The sequence below is a fragment of the Lonchura striata genome, chromosome 1 (genome assembly GCF_046129695.1).
Source record: "Lonchura striata isolate bLonStr1 chromosome 1, bLonStr1.mat, whole genome shotgun sequence".
Classification (NCBI taxonomy): domain Eukaryota; kingdom Metazoa; phylum Chordata; class Aves; order Passeriformes; family Estrildidae; genus Lonchura; species Lonchura striata.
In genome coordinates, this window is record NC_134603.1 from 38391904 (window position 1) to 38413811 (window position 21908).

General features: G+C 41.5%; 1 protein-coding gene across 2 annotated transcripts in view; it reads right to left on the reverse strand.

Moving 5' to 3' along the window:
- The window catches only part of FAM110B (family with sequence similarity 110 member B), a 111634-nt gene extending 97862 nt beyond the window's left edge, over positions 1 to 13772 (reverse strand). Inside the window, exon 1 of one of the 2 annotated variants that reach the window (XM_021555672.3) lies at positions 13659 to 13772. The gene's annotated coding sequence lies outside the window, so the exon portion shown is untranslated. Of the gene's footprint in view, positions 1 to 12944; positions 13288 to 13658 lie in introns of those variants that run through there. The other variant, XM_021555673.3, reaches the window with a different exon arrangement.
- Between the last annotated feature and the right edge of the window lie 8136 nt (positions 13773 to 21908).

Below are 21908 nucleotides of genomic sequence, written 5' to 3' on the forward strand. Positions count from 1 at the left end.
TGAGTATATCTGCAACCATTTTCCTACTTACAAAGCCACAGCCTTGACTGACAATCAAGTACTAATACTAATCATTATTTAAAAGTTCATGGTAATTATATAACTTATCCTCTTAAACAGTTTACTGTATTAAATACTAAACAGCTTTATCCTGTATAAAATCAAGCCGAGATACTACAGAGCCCCTTCACTGCAATTCTCAGTTTTTCCTTTGAAAAGCAAACTCATTATGTTCTATAAAGAGAATAGAGTCTCTAAAAGAAGACTAAATTCTTTCTTTCTCAGAGGCAGGCTCTGAAGAGATTGCATAAAAAGAGATTTTATTCTTGGCTCAAATATGAACATTTGGGAATCACTACTTTTGAGCAAGGACTCACCCACTTAAAGGCAGAATTTATTTTGAAAAGTGGTGTGAAATTTCAAGGGAAAAAAAAACACATGTATTTTGCACTTCCCAGCTTTTGGTACTTTTCCAATTAAGACAAAAATCTCAAAACAACCTCTTCCCCATATAACTGTTTTTTCATAGATGCTGCCAAGCTATCTTATACCACCAGCAAGAACTTCTACAAGAAAGTAACTATTTCCAGACAATTCAACTAAGAGTACTGATAGGAAAATAAAAGTAAGAGCATTTCAGGTATTTTAGGAGAGGAACCTGGGGAATACATTTCACTGGGTGCCCACCTCAGTCTGCCTTGTCACCTTGTCTGTTCAGCACCCTTCAGAAGATGTGGGGGTGCAACGCTGAAGTTCAGCATTCATGGACAACCTTTCAAAGCAAGGGCAGGGCAAGAGTTCGAGCCCAACCTTCCTGCTAAAGACGGCGTTCCTACCATAGCTAATGGCCTCAGAGGAGCAACACTTCTCCTTTGGATGCAGATCATGTAGTGGAACTGTTTCCTCAGATTCAGTCCAAACCAGCTGCAGAAAGGGAAAGCCCATCTAGAAAATTAGATCAGGTCCCTACAGAAACATTTAAGACTTTTAAACAAAGAATATTATTTATGTGTGGACATATGTGGACACCATCATGTTACAGAAAGAATACCAAGGGATTGAGAGGAGGATTCAGTCTTCTGTCTCCAAGAGGACTCAAGATTACCTGCAGACATCCACATAATGTTTCTCAACTGCTGAGGAATGTTGCAGAACGCACAGTTAATGGCACAAATCAGAAACCAGATCAACTCCCTTTCCCCATCTCACGCATGCATGCTTTCCTGGAAATGTTCTTTCATGTATTCGCATCCTGTTTAATGCAAAGGATTTGTTATTTCTCTCTAAATTGCAAAATCTCAACTATGACCTGTGAGCGCTCTGCACGGCTGAATTCCTGGCACAGCATCCAAGTAATCATCTATCATTCTTTTAAGTGCCTGTCACAGAACTAGAGACACCAAAGGATTTAGGAGGGATGGCCAGGTAGATCCTATGGTCCAACCCAGAGGCCAGCATGCCCTAATCCAGGTGAGTGGCAGGCCAGACCATGTCCTGTGGGCTCCTGCAGAAAGCCTGAACTTGGGAGGGAGGCTTGGTGCTTTCCAGGGGCTGTCTCTTCCCAAGATCACTGGGAAGCACAGCTGCAAGGTGCACCTGCTGCCAGGAAAAGCCCACCATGTGCATCTTGCCATCAAGATGGAACAGAGGATTGAGGAATGACTCTGCCCAAGCAGGCCCTTGGCCTCTGCCTGGCTGCAGGTGTGTCTCCATGAGTTGCCTTTACAGCAGGAATGGGAAAAAATGGCATCAGAGGGTGGCTATTTTGATAACTGCCCTCCTATCACAAGTATCAGTCTCCAGCTAGAATTACTGTACCAGGCACCAGCTTGTTTTTTCTTTTCCTTTTTTATTTAAATACCCACACCCTGGAATGTACATAGGAGTAAATTAAGGCACTTGTATTATATAGGTCAAGTCCTGGCCTGTTCATCTACATACATTAGCATACAGGTAAAAGTACACACATCAGAAATGAAGCAATGGTTAAGTCACATACACGTCCTAGGCACTGTTAGAAGAGAAAAAAATAAATTAACAGAAAAGTAACAGAGACAGCAAGGCGGTATTTTGAATCATTTGAATCTTTTTCCCAATAAAATTTTCTCTTGTGAGCACTTAGATGTATTTTATGAGTAGACAACAAAATAAACCAGACATCTTAATTTTATTTCACTTTCCATTTTGTGCATAGTCAGGCTGAAGACCAAATATATAAATAAAGATAACTCTGATCTGTCTTGAAATGTGCTTTTAAATCATCTGACAACTTTGTACATGGTTTCCATGTAGAATACATCTCTTTTCATGAAGAACATATCCCCTTTCTTCCCAAGTCAGAAAAGAATTGGTTAAAACAAAAACCATCATGTAATTCAGAACACATAAACAGGTATTTCTGTAACTTCCCATTGAGGAACGCTCCCAAAGTCTGTGAATTTGTGATCAGAAATATCACAATATTAAAAAAAAGTGAAACTGGGCAACAACCCTATGGCCCACTCCTTTCACTTTCAGAAGCCTTCAGAGATACAAAGCACAGAAGCCACAATTAACTTGGCCATACTCTAGCACTGTAAGCCCCTCCTCCATATCCAAACTCTGCCTCTTCTTCACCCTTGGAGAACACTCACTATAGGTGCCAGTGAACCTTATACAACAGTGACTACAGAATTTCTGACATTCTCATTTACACTTCTATTAATTGCCATGTCAATGAGTTAAGTTGATCATGGAAAAAATTGTAAGAGCTGTTCAATTTGGTGAACAAGATATACTTCACCTCAGTTCTGTTTCTCTTGTTGTCAGAGACCACAATCATGATTACGAAAAAGTGAGTTCTGACGAGAAAAATCCCAGCCTAGGAAAAAAATCTCTGCATTTCTGCATAACTCTGCAAAACAACTTCAAAAACAGAAAGAAAAAAAAGAATTTGTGCCCATGTGGCTGTTCTACAGAAGAACAAGAGGCCATTACCTCCACTCCAACATATCAGTTATTCTAATAACACTTAAAGTGAATTTTAGGACTTTGGTATTCTATATATTGCCTAGCAAGAAGAGAAAGGTATTAAGGAAACTATGGGAAATCCACAGTTGCAATGCCAAAGCTGTAATGCAGAAAGGACTAAATGGAGGACTATTTTATTGCTTCTTTCAGCTCAGTATGTTATGGTACTAAATTACACTTCATTGAAGCCAGACTTCATGAGGATTGGTTAGCACTCTTCTGCCTGGTTCAATGTCAAGAGCAGCTGATACAATTTTCAAATATAAAAACATGGCTTTCACAATTTGCACTAAGTTGAATGAAGTATTCCATGAAAGCAAATCACACTGATTAAGGAACAGGTTTTTTTGCTTCTAATTAGAAGTTCAGCTTTAAATTAGCAGAAGTTCAAGACATGGGAAAAACGTAGGAGAAAGACCAGAACCTCACAACAGGCAGCTTCACATTAGACAGTGTCTGCATCCCAACTACCATAAGACAAGCTTGCCTCCTTGCCTTTATGTCCAGCTCAAGCAGCAATTCCTTCAGGTTTGTTGCAGCAACACGTGACAGCCTCTGGCCTGCAGAGCTGCAATAGTAACCATGTCCACTGCAAGGGCTTTTTGGACAGCAGTCTTTGTCCTTCCAGTCTGCATCTTATTATCCCAGCTCAGCTGCAGCACCTACAGGGAACAGTGTTTTCAGGGAAAGTGTTCTGGGCACACAGCAAATGGGAACAAAAGGTACCATGAGAGTGAGTACGGATCTGTCAGGTGGGCAGCTCTTCTACTCAGCATCTGTGATGATCCCCTCTGAGCAAAATATATAATACCATCAGTAAAGCAAGCCTTCATTAGTAGCATTTGATTAGCCTCGACCACAACAACAGCATAGGAAGCAAATATTCCTCTCTGCTCTCTGGCTCAGTAAGACAGCCCACACAATTTAGTAATATATATGTAGGAGGTAGAGTGTGAGGATCTGATTTCATACTGGGGCAAGGTACCTTGTAAACAAAAAAATCTTTTCAGCAACAGTCACTCAGAAGTAATATGGAAATCAAATTAGTTGATTGCAACAATTTAATAGCATCATTTGATACGTTCATAGAGGTTCTTGGATAATGAAAGTTTAGAAGGAGAAATCCTATCTTTTATTAAATTCGGCATAGATGAGGGACAGGGCCTCTCCCTACAGCTTTTGCCTATTGCATTTTAGGGCAAGTAATGAAAACATTAATGCAGCTTAGCCAGCAAAGCACAAGTTAATTCAGTTTCTATCTCTCCAAAGCCTATAATTCTCTGGTCTAGTCTTCATGAAGAGCACTTTAAAATGTTCCAGATATAAGACGAACATCCATATAATAATCTCTGCACATGCCTGTTTATGAGAGGTATGGATGCTACTCCAGAGCACACAGTTCTCTTCCCAGACTCTGGAAGCAAAAGCAGGTGTACCTGCAAGGTTAGGATATAAAAAGTAAGCCCAGGAAATTACATGGAGGTTTCACCAGGACACCACGGATAAGCCAGTCATGAGGACACAGCTGTTTCACAGCTGCACACACATGGAAGCCCAGCATGAGTTATAAAGTTGACACAGCATGGGCTTTGGGGACAGAAGCGAAACAGCAGCAATGCAGGGCACCAACAAAGGGAACTTCAAGCAAAATTCAAGAGCTGCTTAAGATGTGAAGTGCCATTGGAACGCAGAGAGGCCACCATACTTCTAATTCTCCATATAATGCTTACAAAAGGGTCTTCTAGGACAATCCTGTAACAATTCTTTTAGCCCAGTGTCTGATTTCTCACTCTTCAGCAGATAAGCTCTTACCACCTGGTGTTAAGGGAGGCCTCCTTATTTTTTTCATTCACATTCAGCACTTACTCAGAAAATTTTTCTTCATCTTGATCCCTCCAGCCTGCATAATAATGCAGGTGATCAAGAACAGTAGGCCACTGACTCAATTTTGCATTTTTATTACATCTGGGAGAAAGTCTGCTGCAACAATCTTGTTCTAGCTCATCAGCACTCCTGCTCACATAATTCTGTCTTCCTGATCCAATCTTTCCTTTAACTCATGTTTGCTGCCAGTTTCCAGGTTCCTAGATCAGGAAATGGTATTTCACACAACTGCCTAGTATGCCAGGATGGATGACTTCACAGCTGGGGCCACAGCATCAGAACATCACAAAGGTGTACCAAGAGACTTTTAGGAATAAATAGTATCAAAAACCAAAACAAAATCAGAAAGGCCAAAGAATAGTTGGTGGTCCCACCTCTCAGAAATACAAAATACCCATTTAAAATTCCACTTCCCAATGCAAAGAAGCTCCCAGAAGGGCATGCAGCAAATTATTGCCCTGCATACTACCAATTTTACATTTGCAGAGTGAAAACCATTTGTCTATTTGTGTGCATTTCTGCAATTGCACTTTTCATTCATTTAGATGAGAAATTGCTTTTTTTAATGCAATCTGCTGTTATTCAGATAGCAAAACAAAGTCATGTCTGGTAGCAGGCTTGCTGTTTTTGGCTTAGAAGGGTGGGGGTTTTTTTCCCTCTCTTCCTGTGAGAGGAAAGCTTTTCCCAAAGGATTCAAGCAATTTCATAAAACAAATGTAAAAACAAAGACACTTTTGTTAAAGGACTGAAGGGTTTGTTTAGGTTTAAGGGAGATTGAGAGGGAAGGAAGAGAGAAATGACACTGATCATCTTTCAATTAAACACAGAAAAAAAAGAGTTCTCAGTCATAAACGAAATGTATGTGATAGCAAAAACTTACTATAATAAACAAGCCATAAGAAAAAAATCAATTTATTTTTAAATAAATAAATTTATTTTAGTCACAAGTCAACACCTTAAATGACTACAGCAAAGATCAGAGGAAAACAACATTTCTTTTCAAATAAAGAGAACATTGTGCACTCCTATATGGTGTGTTTCATTAATTAGTGTCTCTTTTTCCTCACAGTCTATCAAAGAGAAAAAAAGGGGCATGAGGGGGAAAGACGTGAAATCTGAGGTTTTAAATTCACAAAGATTCGGGGGATTCACTTCAGGTAGAGGTTCTGAAGCTTAATTTCACTTGCAGGAAATGGGACCCAATATTACAACAGGAATAAACCCCAAACTTGTACAGAAAACATGGCAAGATGGAGACAGCAGCAATAAATAAAGACAAAATTAACTAGAACACCTGAAATCCTTCAGTAAAGCATGTATGGGGGTCTTGCAGGAAATGTGAATAAGCAGACCTCCCCATCTGCAATGCTCCCCAAGCATTTGTACAAACACACTGCAGATATCACACATTATGGAACTGCAATTCTAGTTCTGATTAGCAGATACTATTTAATAAAATTAACTGATTATCAGTAAGGCCCTATATATTGTATCAAGTTTTACTATGTAGAGTGACAATCACAAGTGATCTTCAGTGACAAAATAACACCTATCCAAATAGAGTAAAAGCAAACCATGAAATTCCATTCACACTGCCTGCCATTTAAATTCATTTAGGATTGACACTCACTGCAATTATCATTGAACACCCAAACTAACACACTGGGACAACCCAACAGTAATAAAATTCAGTAATATGGCAGCTCAGAAAGGCAAAACAACAGAGATAATAAGAATCTTGCAATTAAATACAACAAGCACATGGAATGTATCACTTTACTTGCTTGTACTTACATAAGCAATTTACAAATGTTAGTAATAAATATGCATTTTTCAAAATACAATCTTGAAGTACGTGGCTGCATGAGAAGTGACAAAAGGTTCTTAAGATTTTCAAAATGGTCTAAACCCACTGGAGTTAGACAGGAAGACAAATAGCAGATTGACAAACACAGCAACATTAAGTTTTATATATATGAAATAAAGTACAAATAAAATGCATATTATCATCATCACCATCATCCCAAAAGTGTTCTATCCAAGCATTACTTAAATGATTCTCCTCCATCCTAATTTAAACTGCATGTGTCTATATATGCACATGCATCCATGAGAAAAAGTTTTCTTGTGGTTGCCTGACCTCCCAAGTAATAGCATGCATAGATTAACTTGTCAAATAGAGAGAGACAACATACAAAGGTCATTAGAAATCCAAAGGTCTGGGTCCATTCATGAATTTGGGTAGTTACTTAAAACAGACTTGTCTAGTACTGTGGAGAGGCACTGGATGAAGAAAACAACTCAGACAATACTCGACTCTATCATTATCTTCCCTGTCCAATAAAGTCTTAAAACATTTCCTCCCATTTCTTAATGTAGACTTTTCCAAGACCTCAAATTGTAACAGGAAATTATTTGAGTGATTTTTTTTTTTAAAAGAACACAGAAAAGCATCAAGAGACAAGTGCTCTGCTCTTTGATTTGCTAAAGCCTGTTTGAATTTAGGTTGAATCTTTCCCTTGTAAACATGAAATAACTTTTCCACCACATCCATTAATATCTGGGGCTTGAAGGCTGTCAAGTGAAAGATGTTATAATGCCCACCACAGCTCTAGTCTCATCTTTTTTAACTATACACCCAACACTTGTATAATAGGGCAATAGCAGTAAATGAAAAATAACAGTAAGTAAACAGCCTAATGATGCATGCTAAATGCTACCAGGACAATATATTCAAATTTCCCTAGGATTCTTTAATTATTCTTCTGATGGCTCAACACAATCTTTTCACAATTACTTCTTATGGGGCATGCTGACACATTGAGTTCATTACATAGCTCCTCATTAAAGCAAAAAATACACAGGCATTTTGAGCAAACCCCTAAAATTCAATAGTTCAGATTTTAATAAACTACACTGTAAGGGAGTTTGCAACTGAATTATTTCTAAAGAAGTAAGACACCTGCCTTATAAATTTAAAACAAATAGTCATAAAGCAGTATCAAAATATTCATCTTGCTTTCCTGTACAAACACACTCAAAGCACCTTATTTTTTCAATGGTTCTTCTCAGAATACATTCACACAGATGACATATTCTTTTTTCTTTCTGAAGTAATCTCAAAACTTCCAGAAGTTTCACTGGGCATACACAGACCAGCTGCAGGACAGTTTTTAAACCAAGAGAGACTGACACTATGGCAAAGATCAAACAAAGTCAACATGGCATAGCCTTCAAATCACACGTGCCACCTTTACACTTTCAATGGGGCACACGCCTCTTCACTGTGTACCCGTCAAGTCTTCAACACTGTCACCAGAGAAAGTGTGTCTCAACTGGCACACCTCAGACCTCAGTTTTCTCACCTCAAAAGTGATTATGTTGCATTGGGCTTTGTATAGCTCAGCACCAACACCTGGGTCAGGTAGTACAAAACAAAGCCAAAGACAAGCACACATTCCCCCAGCTGGGAGCCCCTGCCTTGGGTTTCCAACAGCTCTGCACTTCATCTACCCCACAAGGCTCTGCCCAAGTCTCTCCCCAGGCAGCCTCCTATTCCCAGGAACACAGTCCCCAACAAGAGGATGCAGCCAGAGCCATGAAACACTCCTAAGACCAGAGACTATGAAATCAGGCAGAGGATAAAGACAGGCACTCATTTGACAGGAGAACCCTTTTATTTATTTATGGGTACAAGGCAGCCAACCTGACCTCCAGCCTGCATGTCCATCTATGCATTTTCTGTCCCACACATATTAATTTGTAGTTATTATAAATATTTTATGAGTTAAGCTTCATTCCACTCCATTATGCACTAAAAAGAGAACAGAATAGCTACTAATGTCATAGATAAGTGTTTTTACTTGCTATAAATTTCATCCACCATCATGTGACTCGACAACACATGCTCCACAAAAATAAGTGCTTCTGCTCATCACACCTCCTTTACTGAAGTGACTTCTATTTCTGTTGATTAACTGTGAACACCAAAGCCTAAAATATAGTGGCTCCAGTTACCTGTACTGCTCCACTCCTCAACAGTCACATGCAAACCTCGATACTTAGCTGGGACTCAGGATACTTACAGCTAGGAAGGCATCCAAAATCTGACAGTAAGGAAACTCCTTTCAAATTCCCCATGTGCATTATTCTTGTACTCATCCATCAAATTACCCTCCTGTACACCAAGTTTTTAACCCAAAATCACAGATAAATCTTCAGTTTATGACCCTTCCTTTCCTCCATGAATTAGCCCCAGGAGATGTCTAAGCAGCTGCTATCTCCCTTCTCTGCCATTACTAAGATACAAAAGCCAGAATACTTTAAGTTTTGGTCTGTCATCTAACTCTAGACTGTTCAAACTATATGATCTTTGTAGCTTGGACATCCATCTACATGTTCCACTAGGATTTAATATTTTCTATATATAAGTGCCCAGAACTATGTACAGTATTTGACACAAAGTCAACCTAATACCTCGCCTAATAACTTGTCTGCTTTCACTGAAGAGCTCTTCCTGAGCATCACATTTGCTCCCATTTCACAGTCAGTATCAAATAAGCGTCATCCCTGTTTGTCTATGGTGATCAGGTCTTTTCCTCCAAACCTGTTTTAAGGGATGACTTGCCAGCTGATAGCAGATGTGCTGTTAATAATCACTCAGTAGATAACTTTGCTTTTAGAGCTACTCAACTTCCTGACATTCCTATTGCTTCAGTCATCACAGACATTCAATTCTTCCTGTCCAATAATCCAACCCACCTCGGTGCTGACTACATTTCCCAACTTGGCCTCATCAGCAATTGTCCTTCTCATATAGTTATTTCAGCCAGTGTGGTGAAGTAAAGAGACCTGCTCCCCACTAATACTGATGCAGGGCACAAATAATTCCTTTATTCAGGCAGGCAAACTCATAATTTCTCCTTCAGGAGACACCTTTAGCTAAGCTTTACACTTCCAATTTAGTTATTTTTGGTGTCTATACTTGGAACTGAAGCCTTCTGCTCCTATTGTCTAGGACATTCAGTATTTAACCAGTAATATGACTTTAGTCTCCCATGACCTAATTGTGGCAAATACATGATACTCTTTATCCTGTTTTCCACTTAGCTTTGTATACTTAATTACTTTTTCCATTCCAAATTTATTCTAAATCCTTGAATTCTATTGTGACTAGAGTAAAAGGTGTGAAGATATTCTTCTCTTCTCCTTTTAAAAGAAATGGAACTATATATCTTTTGCTATCTTGCTATCACAACTGCTACCTTCAGCCTAACAGATAACACCCAATTCTATTTTTTAACCTGGCTCCAGTGCCCTGCATCAGCTCTTTCAGATCCCAAAAGCAGAGACCCTTAGATTTAGTTTAACTGGGAGCAGACATAAGACATTTATTCCAGTCATTTCCATTTGGCACCCTATCTTTCTCCCATATTCAAATCCTCATGCATATCTAAAACTAAACTACTAAAACAAGAAGTGCTAATTTTAGAGGCATCAAGCATTTTTCACACAGCCTGGTCCTCATAACATCATAGCAAATTTCTCTTCTTCTCTTTTTATTTTTTTCCCCCCTCTCTTCATCTTAAATTTCTTCATCCTCTAGCTTTTGGCACTTCATATGCTATCCCTGCAGTTTCTGCTCTCAAACAATCAATCCTCTCCTTTACTTCATTCTTTTAGGTTTTCTGGTAGCTTGCAGTATCTTATTCTCACAGCAAGGTCCACAGCCCAATTTGGCAAGCTTTTCCTTCTCCTTAAAATGCAGTTTCCAAGCAGCTATTGTACCTTACACTTAAGACACTCCAAGTTGTTGTTGTTTTGATTTTTTTTTTTTTTTTGTTCTTTTTTAAATTTAAACCTCCAACTCCTACAGGCCTTTAGCTCCATGGACAACACAAACTAGTTCTACTAACTTCTCAGAACTTGCCCTACTAAAATAAAGCCTCCTTGAAAGAAAAACACTTTGTAGTTGACATATACTTTATCCTTCATTTTGATTCAGAATTATTAACTTGTGGCTGATCAACACATGTGCTTAGGGCCTTATGGAAGGGAGCCATAATCTAGCAGCAGAAAACAAGATATACTGTCAGCCAGTGAGAGACCAGAGATTTTCCAGAATTTAAAGATATACCCTCTAGTTCTGGGCAAGCTGTAAACATAAGCCTTCATTTACTCTGCATTCCACTACAATTAATGGCCAAAATCTACCCTGTGATAATTCAGTGTACTGACTTCTAACTTAACTAGTCAGCACTGGGGAACATACTTACAAAAGCCTTTTTGAGAAACACCTTCCCTTTTCACACTAGCACACTACCCAAAATGAGCTCTGTACCTCTGAGCAATCAAAACATATTTGCAAAATTGCATCCTACAATTTGACTCAGTTTTGCCTCAGTAAATCAACCTTAGACCTCCAGATTTTGAAACAGAAGCATGAACCTTTAACAGAAAACCATCTCACATCCAGTGGAAGACTGTACCTACATTAAGCACAGCAACAACTGGATCTTCAGCATGGTCACCACAAGCCTAAGAGGGGCAGATAAGGAGGATGCAGGTGGCCAGCTGCTACAACACAACACAGAAAGGGCCTCTCTAGCAACGTGACAGTGAATGATCTCCACAAGAACCTGGAAAACATGGTTTCTCTTTTAACTTTAGCTTGTGATACAATTTGCTTAACATGGATGCACTGGCATGAAGGCAGCCTAGGCTTTCTGTGCAGCAGAGTGAACTCGCTGGCACAGGCTATCAGTCCCACAGAGGCAGTAAATCACACTCACCACCACATTCCTGGTATACCTGCACCTCCACGGCAGCACACAGGCACCTGCCTGCTGCCTCCTGAAAGCCAGAGGGGAAACTCAGTACTGCAGCATGAAATATCAACTGACATGCTAAGTTACCAACCCACAAGAAATGGGGGCCCTGAGAGGGCACACAGCTCTGTCAGCTCCAACAGCCCCACAGCAAGGGCTGCCCCCCATCCGTGAAGGATTGATGGTGGCCTCTGCATCCACCACCCTTGGCCACCAACACCATAATGTTCATCTCCCCATAGAGCACCTCCAGGCTGATGGTGGCCTTCTGCCCTCATGACCAGTATCACCAGTTTAAGCCAAGCCTTTCCAGCAGCAGAGTGGATGTTCTGCCATCCTCCTAATTGGAGAGTATTGCACTGGACACCTTAAAAAAAGCAAGCCATTGTTAGCCATGCACGAGGAAACACCATCCTACTTTTCACTCCAAAAGTGCTTAAAAGTGTTTTTATCCTGTTAATTCTAGGTCAGTTGAGCACATGTGTGGTATGGATTACACTGACCCTTTTAGAGCTCTCAACATTTTTAAATAAGTAGGACACTTAACATCAGATGCCCATAAAGCTGCATATCTCCTGCACATCACACACAAAGATCTGCCAGTGGGCTTTAAGACACAACTAAGGAACAGTTGCTTTATAAAGCATGGCTCTTATAGAACACAAATGCAAATGTGAAATAATTTATAAATGCCAAGTCTGACCCTGTACCACATTAAATCAATACAGGCATTTTACAAAAATGCCTCCATTAGATGAACTGAAGTGACCTTTGCAAAACCACCCAACAAATCAGGACCAGATATACAAACAGTAGAAGTATTTAGTACAGCTCAGTACAGCTGAGTGATAAAAGGGTCTACATTAAAGATAAAAGTTATCCTGATGCTTACAAAATGCAAGAACATTGTCATTGCATGCACAAAGAATATGTTTCATCCTTAAATATCTGAGTAGAGACTTTAAACACGAGGAACAACCAATGTGCAAAGGACCGTAAAATTCAAGCTTAAAAAGTTAACACTACAATTCACTGGACATGTTAATTTGCCAGTGCCAGGTCTTTGCAAGTTTTAACCTTTTTCTCTGCACTATGAGCAGCCATACGTTTTAGACCCTTAGACACAGATAATCCCATTGCGTTCCCTCTTTTTCACAGATGCCTGGCCTGAGCGAGGGAAGGAAGACGTGCAGGGGAAAATCCCAACACGTTTAACTAAATTACCTTTTGGAGCAGCCTTCTTCCCTCGCCCAGCTAAAGTTTTCTTGAGGTCAGATTAGCGCTGCGAAAGGAGAGCAGGCGCCGGCAGGCCCCTTGGCAGGCGGTGCTGTGACAGACGCGGGGCAGACCCAGGGGAGGCAGCCATGTGCTCAGCCCTGCATCCCCCCGAAAGGGCATCCCGGGAGGAAGTTCCCACTACACACCGACTCGGGGAAATAACACGCAGGAGTCCAACAGCTATCGCTTCCAGCGGCTTTCTCCTGGGCCATATGCTTTCCCCTGCCATTTAGCGAGGCATTTCAGACGAGCCAAACCGCCCTACCCGCTCCGCCGCGAACCCGCTGGCGGGCTGAGGGTCGGAGCCGCCGCCCCGGAGGCAGCGGGCGAAGCCGGCTCGGCCGGCGGGGCACCGCCGCGGCACCCACCCCACGGGGCTGCGCTCCGTCCCCGCCGGGAGCCGCCCGCCCGCCGACCCCCGGGGCTGGGCAGGGCAGGGCTGGGCGGCTCCTGCTGCAGCCCCCGGCGACGGCGAGCCCCCGCCCGGCCCCAGGGCAGCGCGGCGCCCCGGCCCCGCTGCAGCCCCTTCGCCGGACACCCGCCGGGGCTGGCAGCGCGGGGTCCCGCCCGCCCCCGCTCCCGGGGCCGCCCCCAGCCAGCGGGGGAGCCGCGGGACGGAGCCGCCCTCGGCCCCGAGCCGGCGCCGCGCCTCGCCCTTACCGTCCTGGCCAGCGCGGCGCGGGAGCCCCGGGAGGAGCGGGGCGAAGCCGCGGAGAAGCGCGAGGAGCCGGGGCCGAGAACGCCGCCGCCGCCGCCGCGAGGAGAAGGCGGAGGGGGCGGAGGACCGGCGGCGGAGGGAGGAGACGGGGGCGGGGAGAGCCCGGGCCGCTGGCAGCCGCCCGCCCGCCGCGCAGCCGGCGCTTCCTCCCGGTGCGCTGCCGAGCCGAGCCGTGCAGGGCCGGGCCGGCGGGGCGGGCAGCCCGGGGCGGGCGCTGGAGTCGCCCCTTGCCCGGCCCGCTCCCACAAAGGGGACCCGCCGCTGCCGCCTTTGTTCGGCTGAGCGGCGCCGGGAGGGGCGAGCGGCGGGTGGCGGCTGGGCGCTTCTCCCACACGGAGATTGTTCCTCCGGCACTGGCAGACGCGGAGCAACTTCACCGGAGTTAATTTGGGTCTGTGATGAAAACTCCTCCACCTGTGCCAAACGCTGCTCGGCATCCAGCACTAAAGTCAGCCTACGCGCGGTGCTACAGCTGCCTGTTTATGCCTCAGGAGCTGACTGGTGACTCCTGTTAAACTGAGGGTGGGTTTTTTTATTGCTCAGGGTAGATGGCATCGCGAAGATTGGTATCTTAGTATTCTGTGTTTGGCAGCAACCAAGAAGCATTGAAAAACGAATTTCAGATATACCTTTGCCCCATTGTCTGTGGTAGGTCACAGATCTTTCAAACGTAGCTAATCATATTGATCTACATGTCCAATTAAGGTACTCTTCTCAAATTTTTTTTTCCCCACTGTATCTTAGTGCTCATCCTATAAATCTCCGAGCTTACCGATTTAGTCATTCAGGTCAAGTATCTGAGGTCAACACTTGCAGTCCTGTCACGCCAGTTAAAAGAGTGGAAGTGGGAGAATTTCCCCTCATTTGCATCTACCTTAGAAGAAGCTGACAAAAATACCCTTCTATGAGGCCTTCTCTGAAGGTTAGACTTTAGTCATTTGCATAGAGGTGGAATAAGAAGTCACTATATAACCACAAGTGGACTCTTAAGAAGGCAGCAACAAAAATGGACTACCCTAGGGTTGTTATAAGCAGGAATAAACTCTAAGCAGCCTCTTTTAAAACGTCTTTTCACATAATGTTCATTAAGCCCCAGCAGTTAAAAGATCCCACCTGGGAGCTCTCACTATGCAGAATTCTGCTTCTCAAACTGAGAGGGGGCAGAGTAGCACAGGGCTTTAGATGTTAAGCCAGCTCCTCAGGTTTAGTACTAGACCATGTTGCATTTTTGTGCTCCAAAGAAGCAGATGATTTATCAGTTCCCCTAGCTAATTAGCTAGAAATTTTCTGCATGGTCCATGGGGTATGTGAGGAAGGAGGGGAACCTGTGGTATGTGAGCTCTTCCGCATTACCCACACGAACCTTCTGCTTCCTGCACGTGTTAGCATAGCTGAATCAGAAAAAGGGAATGAGAAGTATGTGAATTTGAACTTTTACTCCTGTAGCTGTGTTGTAGGGGGAATAACTTTTTTGTTTTATCTTAAAATTTAAAAATTATGTGCTTGGGGGTAAAAAGTCTGAAAATGTAAAATAGTGTAGTAAGCATGAAGAAGCCTGCCTAAGACATCAGTCAGCCTAAAATAAAGCCAGCAGGCTAGAGGTGTAAGATACATCCTAGGTGCTGTTGAGATCTGCTTGCTGCATTATGCACTAGGGCCAGAAGCCAACCATCAGCCCTGCACGTGCATCCCTACACTGGATGGAGCCTCTGCCACACAATGGCATAGTCATTTGTCACATGTCCAATCCACCTCTTGTGGCCAACTTTTACAGGATGTGCATTGTGCCCTTCACTCTTTAGGCTGGATGTAGGTAGTAAGGGGAGGATGCAACTGTAATGTGAAATTAGACTATCTGTTCTGGCCAGAAAATTTCCCAGTTCCTAGTCAAAACAGAGGTATATCAATATTTTATTTTCAGATGAATATGCAGACATTTGCTAAAGGCTAGGTGCATGTATGCCAGTTCTGTTGTGCCCTTTCTGACAAAACAACCAAGAACTATGGAGTTGTTTCTTACACTACTACCTGGTAAGTTTTTCACACCCAGACATCAGATGATAAACAGCTTTATTTAAATTATGCTACACTGTACAGCTGCTGCTTCTGGGAAGAAGTATGGAATCATACAATTAATGCTTCACATTTTAATATTGCTAAATTATCTTTTTTCTCACTGTCAAGACCAGTGACAGAAACCTCAGACAGATGACCAATGCATTGAAGCAGTGGTGAGAGGTCCTCCCACTGCAAGGCAAGCTGCAGCCTTGAGCTCATCATGAACATCCATGGACTTTATCAAAAAGTGCCAGATCCCTTTAATGAAACCAGCACCCTGGCCCTAAGATGACATTTAAAGGTGTATTAAATGATTATCTTCATACACAAACCTTTGTATTTAAAAACACAATAACCCCAGATTTATAAATCATATCTAAGACAAGAAACTAATTTTATAAACATGCATATATCCAATTAAATTTGTTCAATAAGGCTGCTAAATAAGAGTAAAAATTGTCCATAAGAAATTGTGTTGTCTGGAACTAAGTCAAGAACCCCTGGAAATGAACATGAAATTATCACATTCCAGACTGATTTCTTCTTTGTTCTTTCCAAATAACAGATTATTAAAAAAATGCATTAATCCTCTCAGTCCATTAAAATATTTTACAATTTTCAAAAGGTTTTGAGATAAAAAAAATTAAAACCCTGCCTATTGATCATAACTCTCTTCCTAAATCCATATTCTTGTAAGACTAAGAATAAAGCATTTATTGCTCTAATCAACTGGTTTACTCAGAAACAGCTGACACCACTTAAAATCATGTTAATTAACACAGGTTCTCAAGGTCCAGTTCTAATGCAGACACGCTGTGTCCACCTTAAACAAAGCCTCGTTATTGTTCACGCTACTTGAATCTGCCATTAACAGTAAGTCTCCATCTCACAGCTGCTGCTAAACCTAAGGCCTGCTTGCATTCAAAGAGGATTTCAGTTCTGGTTTGGCACAGTATATGCTGTTCACAAAGTCACCTGTAACTGTAAGAATGACTGAGAACAAAGCCAATCATTTTCCACTTGTTAGCTCTAAAATCCCTGCTGTGGAAAGTTTGGGGGTTTGATATGTCTTCCTTGCATAGACTTATGTGTAATGCTCAAATACATTAAAAAATGCAGACTGCTGCCTGAATTACTTTTAGCACTCAGGCTGAATAAGCCACAGCAACTCAATAACTGAGTGCTGCCCCTACTCCTGTAAGGGTGTATCATATTTATACTTGTAAATATTCTCTCCACTCTGCTGACCAGGAGGTGTGAGATGGGGTCAGCCACAAGTTCCACTTGTTACAACAAGAGGTTATAAGCTGTAACCTGCAGCAGCTACTCCCTCACCCCCCTCACCAAGTATTTTAGTGTACTCAACATTGGTTAAATCCATTAGTGAAGCATGTGCATGATCTCTGATGGTCAACCTGGTCTGCCTGCTCAGACTATCCAGCCATCACCTCAGCTGTGTCTGCTGAGGTGGGAGTGAGATGGCCAGACAAAACACTACTTTAGCCATCACAGCTGGATCAGCCTGTGTCTGCACACTACTGAGTTGCATGTACACATTCAACAAAGCTCAGTGAGCAATATCTCACAAAAACATGAGAAATAGTCCTGTATTTGCTCTGGATAGTATTATGTAAGTTTTGGGTTTTTTTACTTTGATCATAAGCTTTGTAAGAAAACATGTGAGCAGCATGTTACTCGGGCTATAAATGGTGCAGATATTTAGGAGTGCTGGGAAATGCATTTTCTCAGTATTGTTTGAAGGAGGGGGCTGATGAACAAAGGAGAGGTGTTAGTCATGCTGACCCATTCTTCTGGTGCTCAGTAAGAGAAAGAAAAAAAGCCAGAAACCTCTTTCTCAGCTTTTCGAAGGTCTCAGCACTATTTGGAATCATATAATGGTTTATGTTGAAAGAGACCCTTAAGGTCATCCAGTTTCAGCCCCGCTGCATTAAGCAGGGACACCTTCCAGTAGACAAGGTTGCTCAGAGCCCAGTCCAACCTGGCCTTGAAAATTTTCAGGGATAGGAACCTGTTCCAGTGTTTCATCACCCTCATAGTGAAGAATTTATTCCTTATCTAATCTAAATTTACCCGCTTTCAGTTTAAAGCCATTATCTTTGTCCTATCTTTAGGAGTGTTTATTTTCCAGTTTTGGAAGGTGTTTGGAGGTAATGCCAGAAAAAATGAAGGAACTGAAAGATGTGAGGCCATGACTGTGTCACTTGACATCCTGCCTCAACCCATGCAAGCAGAGAAATAAAGACACGTCTGCTCCTGTTTTCTACATACACCTACTTAGAGAACACAGACCCATTAAAGCTGAGCCAGACAGATATCTTTTCTTTAATTAGCTTGTCCTTTTAAGAGTCCCAGGAAAATTATTATAAGAAATGCCATATGATTGCCCAAGAACAAATGAGATATGCTTTTAAACACCCTTTATTACTAACATTGCATAAGCATTCCAACAATCAAATCTAACAGTTTGTTATCATAGTTGCAATCCCTTTGGCTTAGTAGCAGCAAGATGAATAGCATGTCATATCTCTTATCAGCAAATAGCTGTCTGCCTTTGTAAACAAAACTGTCAAGACTGATTCTCCATACACATTTGCAAATTATACTCATTGGTTATATGTCTTGTGGCACATTCATGTGCTGCCAAGGGTATGCTACCCTCTCATCAGTTTTATATGTTACCAAAATCACAATATTGCCAAGGAACAGGTAAGTACCTTGCCAACTGTGGCTTGATTTCACCAATGTCTTCTACAGATCCCTGATGAAAAACCTACTTGTTATCTAGTTTAGAAATATTCAAACCTAGCATGTAAATGAGAAATAAATGTGACATCCTGATATTCAGCCTGCTTCAGAGAGCCCTGTGTCCTCATCCCAGCACCAGCCTTTTACTTACTGTCTGGCCAGAAGGAATTCAATTTCTTTTCTCAGTTTAACTGTATGCAATATGATAATAACATCACTTATTCAGTGGTGGAAAAGAGTAAATTAGATGTAATGTGTACCCAATGCTCTAAGGATATAAAGCAAAATATGAACTTATACTATAAGTTCACCCCCCCACCCCTCACCCCACCCTTTGACATTTAATGTTTTTTTAATTTTATTTAATCTGCATAATTAATGCAGAGGACAAAATTGATAGTCACATTTTTAAAAGGGAGTATTCCATTTTTGTGATTTTTATATGCAAAAAATTCTGACCACACCACATAAACTATAATATATAATACATTAATATACTGATACTAAAATTGCTGTAATTTTGTTGCTTTCACTTACAGAAGTAGGCTTATTCTTTGTATGAAAGCAACTATCATGCTAGTTTTGACATTTTATGTAAATGATATGTAATAAAATAATGTCATTTCAACAGAGAATTTTAATTAGTTGCCAGTAACACGATATAGTCTAGTATAATATTGTGTGTGAGGAGAACTGCCTTGTTCTCATTACGGGAACTGAAACCACAGAGCATCACATTTCTCAGTATTGTACTAGAGGAATGTAGGAACACACTCATGACCACATTAGGGAATGGCACTAACAAGAGAATCAGTACCAGATAGCAAATGTGATGACACTAAACTGCAGATCATAATTCATCCATGGAAAAAGCCCCCACCCTCCCCCTGTGCTCACATCAGCCTGCAGCGCTCTGGCTGTTGCACGGCTCTCAAACACTGGGGCAGGCATTTCTTCTCTTCAGCTCATCAAGCCAAGTGATGCTATCAGGGAAGTCTGGATCAGCAGGGAAGATGAGAAAGATCTAACAGATCTTACAGCATACAGCAAACACTAGGAGAGGGGGATTCCAGGAGCCATTGCCTGTTGCCTGGCTTTCTCCCTTAAACCCCAGGAGCTAGAAGATTTGAGAGGGGTCAAAACTGCCAAGCGTAACTGAGTATTGTCCAAGCCATATGAGTTGTAGTGTGGATGTTTGAGTGTGAATAAATCCAAAAAGCAGGGAGATTTGATTTCAGGGCGTCTCCTTTATTTAAGTGTTGTCTGAGGTACAGAACTAGCTCAGAATAGCAGGAGGAAAATGACAAAACAACATACCAAGTTCTGAAGAGCTAAACAGGGTTTGGATTGGTAAATCATTAATCCAGAAAGTGGTGGTTGAAAGAAACTTTGATTTAGCCTTTTTCAAATATGTAGTTACTTGTTGTTTTCCTCAGAAAAGGGAGTTAGCTCAAGGATCTTGAGAACAGTTAAGGAACAAAAGAAGGAATATTAAAAGATGAGCATGAACTGAGTTATATGTAGAAATCAATAACTTTTTTTTAAACAACTATGATATATCAAAATAAAGATAAATTAGTGAAAGTGTTTATTTTATGGCATCTATTGTATCTGTACAATTATGTAAGTATGAGGGCAATCTGCTTGCCTAACTTTGCAATTACAGTAACACACTAACGTGACAAATGTCACACTAATGTCACTAATGTGACAAACAACATTCTTAGCCAAAGTCTGAAATATAAAGTTAGCACATGGAACCTTTACTGTGTATGCCTTTACTGTTATGTGCATGTTTTTTCTCCTCTTCAGTAAGGCTCTCTGCTTGAAGGAACAGATGTCTCTTTCTGAAGAATTTCAGCTGCAAGAATTGCTTCCCTGAACCAGCTCTTTCCCATTTTTTTCCCAGTCTTCATCAAGAGGCGTCCAGAAGACATGAGAGGTTTCACTTCCCCTTTGGCTTAGAGCTGGCAGCAAAGTTCTCTCCCTACCTCTGCACCTCAGCTGGTGTAGGGTCCTGCCAGGCCACAGGTTGAGTTGCATCAATGTCCCTCTGTGATGTGGTGTCAGAGAGATTATTTAAAGCAATTCTGCAGAATGTGAAACTACCCCACTTTGCAAGCCTTGCTTGTTCTTTCTCTCATGGCTTCAGCAAGCCAGCACAACAGGCAGCTCAACAGGCAGCTCAACATGGCCTTATACACTAACCCCAAATGTGCAATGCCACCCTGGCACTCACCCACAGCATTCCTCCAGTGGAGCTGCAGCTGCATCCCAGGTACTGCTACTCCCAGGCCCTGCTTTGAAGAATTCATCAAACACCCTAGCAAGGGCAGATTTGAAAAAAAAAAAAGAAAAAAAGTCTATCTGTGTTGCTGCATTGGAGCTGCTCAGAAAGGGCTTGCCACTCCCCAGAGTTATCTCCTCCTGCTGCTAGTAGGTATTTGATCATACTTACATTGTGTGGGGGGGTACTGACTGTGTCTGTGCTAGCTATTCCTAGAGCTTCTTTTGACAGCTCAGGCATGAAATGATTTGTTATTTTTTGAAATGAAATGGTAGAGGTTTTATACTTTGGGCCAGAGTGTCAGTGGAGGCTCTTTGGTGATGTGTACATTGGAAGTGACAAGCAGTGAATAACTTACATCAGGCATAAATAATATTTGTAGTCTGACTTTGATATGTTATTCTTTAAAAAATCCAGTCTGTAAATACAGTCTACATTTGTTAGCTTGAAAAGAAGGAAAGGGAATGAGTGCAAATACAGAGGAGATAAATGAATAACCATGACAAGGAGAAAAAGCAAGCAGAAATAAGCTGATAAAGATGAAAAGGAGTGGACTTATTAAAAGAGAGAATATAGACATACAAATGGACCAAAACTAATATAAAATTTCTAAAAAGGAAGATAAAAAATTGAAGATGAAAGGTATCACAGTGTAACAGGTCAGAAAAAAAGAAGAAAGTTTTTATAAACTCTAATCTGAATTCCTATACACAGACAATAATGACTTCAGCACCCCATTAAATAAATGTGGTTTTTGTAAAACACATATGTAATGAAGTCCAATTGATTGTGAGACACTGGTTTGCAAATAAAAAAGATTCTGTCAAGGTATTTAAAACGTACCGCAGGATCAGGAGGGATAATGGGTATGTGTAGCGCACATGCAATTTGGATGGTGATGAAGTCACACCATAAAACAAATATTATGATTAGCCCCTGTAAGAATAATGCAATTTTTCAGCAAGAAATTACTTATTCCAGGGAAGACAGTTGGATGAACTTGTGGGGCTCTTTCAGAGACTCCAGTGAAGCCCATGACTCTATTTTCATTCAACTTTTTGCTTTTCTTTGATAATTATCT